Below are 2,971 nucleotides of genomic sequence, written 5' to 3'. Positions count from 1 at the left end.
AAAGAGGAGTTTCACGGTCCTAAAACCATTGTAATCCCTTTTGAGTTCCTCAACGTTCTCTGGGGTCAGCAGTGTCGCATTGAGCTTCCACGTCCCTCTGCCAACCCGCTGGTCGTCCTGTAAGTGACAGTCGGCCAGTAAGAGACAGTGGTCGGAGAAGAACACCGGCTTGACGTCGGTGGATCCGACCGTGACAGCACGGGACACAAACAGGAAGTCAATCCTGGAACGGGCAGACCCGTCCGATCTTGACCATGTGTATCTGCGCTGCGCTCCGTCTGCAGGTTTGCTGAAGACGTCGTGCAGTTTGGCATCTTTAACTGTTTCTATTAGGAATCTGGATGTAGCGTCCAGTTTGCTGTCGTCACTGCCGGATCGTCCAGCCGCATTGATGATGCAGTTGAAGTCACCGCCTAGGATGACCGGCCTGGACGTCGCCAGCAGCAGTGGGAGCTGCTGGAAGACGGTCAGCCGCTCGCTGCGTTGTACCGGGGCGTACACGTTGATCAACCGGAGCGGAGCGTTGTTGTACATCACGTCTGCTACGAGGAGGCGGCCGCCCACCACCTCCTTAACTTCGGAGATGGTGAAGTTACCTCCCCGCAGCAGAATACCCAGGCCGGAGGAACGGCAGTCATTACCCCCCGACCAGATCGATGGCCCGTGGGACCACCATCGCGACCACTGCCTGTAGGTGCTGAGGTGTGGTATTCCACACTCCTGCAGAAACAGTAGGTCAGCTTTGACCTTGGCAAGGTAATCCAAGGTTGAAACACATCGCGTAGTCGATTTAATGCTACGCACATTAAAGGAAGCAATTCTTACACCCATTTTTTACTAAAAATTAGTTGTTGCTTCCCATACCATTTGTCCTCGCTAGTCCCAGTCCTTCCCCTTCGGGATGTTCCTGCATACCCATCGTATGCGCAAGCAGTTTCACGTTGGTTGGGCTCAGAAACCCCTCCTGATTTTTCATGCAGGGTTTGTGCCGCTCGGGTGACATCGGGGGGGTCTTGTAGGCAGAGAGGATTGGGTTGTCCTCAGCTGCTTCCATCTGTTCCTCCTCGAAGACATCACAGCTCCCGGTCTCCCGGAGCTCAGGTGCGCCAGACGTGTCTTTGCTCCCGGTGTCCCGGAGCTGAGATGCGTTGGCCACGTCGTTACGTGTGGGGAATTGGGGTTGGGGCACGCAGGGCCCATCACAGCTTCCAGTGCCCGGGGGCTGGGATGCTTTATCATCCATCTCGGAGTTCTGCCGCCTCTTTTGAAGGGGCTGTCGTTCCAGCATTTCCCCGTCCAGTGAAGAGGAGTTGTTGCAGTCTGATTCAGAAGAGAGCCTCCTCTTGCCACTGGTTTGGGTGGTGGCTTTGGGATGTTTTTTCTTTGTGGTTTTCCTCTGGACCACTTGCCACTGACCTGTTTGTCCATCTGCTGCCTCCTCCTCCATTGATTCTGTCTGTGGAGGAGGGGTTTCCGGGCGCTGGGTAGGTGCTGGGTCATTGGTTTCAGCCGCCTCCCCTTCCTTCTCAGGTTGAAGTTCCTCACTGCGGAGAAGGTTGCTGGTCTCCTTTCGAACAGCGGGCGCCTTCGTCGAACCTTCGCCTGACCTTGCCGTCTGAGCATAGCTGAGACAACGTTTGGGGCAGGTCTTGTAGAGATGGCCTGCCGCACCGCACAAGTTGCAACACTTAGTCTGCTTACAGTCCTTGGTCTGATGGCCTTCCTCCTTGCAGTTCTTGCAAACAACCGTGCTGCAGTTGGCTGCCATGTGACCAGATTTGCTACAGGTGCGGCAAACTCTGGGCTGCCCAGCGTAGACCAAGAAGCCTCGACTTCCCCCGATAGCGAAGCTGGAGGGAGGGTGGATGATGGCTCCACTGGGATCTACCTTCAAGGTCACCTTGACCTGCCGCTTGCTGGTCCAGATCCCAAAGGGGTCCTTGACATCAGTGCTGCTGCCGGCCACCTCGACGTACCTGGCGAGAAAGGTGAGTACATCCACCACCGGGACATGGGGGTTGTAGAGGTGAATCGTCACCACCCGGTCCCGTTGTGACGGAAGCGTGAAGAGCGGCTCCGCTGTGAGGATCGACAGTGGAGCCCGGTCCCCTTTCTCCTTGAACGCCTTCAGAAACTTGATGCATCCCGCCACGTTCCGGAACGTCACGTCGAAGTATCCACTGCTGGGGAAATCCTGCAGGCAGAAGACGTCCGTCGCTTGAAATCCGCAGCAATCGAAGAGAATTTTCTTGATGAAGAAGGTGCGAACGACCGGTGCATCTCCTTCCTTGTCCTTCACGACCACCCGAACGGTGTTGCGCACTCCCTGGCCCGAAGCTCGAAAATTGGTTATAGCCATTTTACTCAAAGCTTCCCCAGGATCAAAAGGCAATGATCATGGTCTCTTCTCAATCAAATAAGCACTGATAAGAACAGATACTACACTTGATCTTAGCCAAAAGGCCGAGACGTTCTTGTTTCTTGCCAGTAGATGTCACTTCACTCCAATACAGTGAAGTTTACAAATCTGAGAGAGACACAACAGGAAATAATTGTTCACATTATAGTGAATGTGTGGGATTTAGAAATACTAGGAGTGGAGACGAGTTATTACTTGTCTGCTCGATCCCCATAGCCCTGTAAAATGATTTCCTTCAAGTGCCCATTCAAATTCCTTTTGTAATCCTCGATTGTCTCCATTTCCACCGCCCTCGTGGGCAGCGAGTTACAGATCATCACCAATCAGTGTAAAAAAGTTCTTGCGCACATTCCCCCTGTATCTCCTGTCCAAAACCTTCAATCTGTGTCCCCTAGTCCTTGTACCAATAGTTAACGGGAACAATGTTTCCTTGCCAACTTATTTAAAACTGTCATCGCCGAAAACACATCTATCAATTCTCCCCTCACTCTCCTTTGATGCAGGTAGAACAACCCCAGCTTTTCCAACCTAACCTTGTAACTAAAATCCTCC

The 2,971-nt window shown here is 53.1% G+C and overlaps 1 pseudogene; it reads right to left on the bottom strand.

Moving 5' to 3' along the window:
- Window positions 1-2,366: 2,366 nt before the first annotated feature.
- Window positions 2,367-2,475, bottom strand: LOC137350748 (U2 spliceosomal RNA; annotated as a pseudogene).
- Window positions 2,476-2,971: the final 496 nt, after the last annotated feature.

The sequence above is a fragment of the Heterodontus francisci genome, chromosome 35 (genome assembly GCF_036365525.1).
Source record: "Heterodontus francisci isolate sHetFra1 chromosome 35, sHetFra1.hap1, whole genome shotgun sequence".
Classification (NCBI taxonomy): domain Eukaryota; kingdom Metazoa; phylum Chordata; class Chondrichthyes; order Heterodontiformes; family Heterodontidae; genus Heterodontus; species Heterodontus francisci.
The sequence above is the reverse complement of the archived record's forward strand: the minus strand, read 5'-3'. Positions and strand labels throughout refer to the sequence as shown.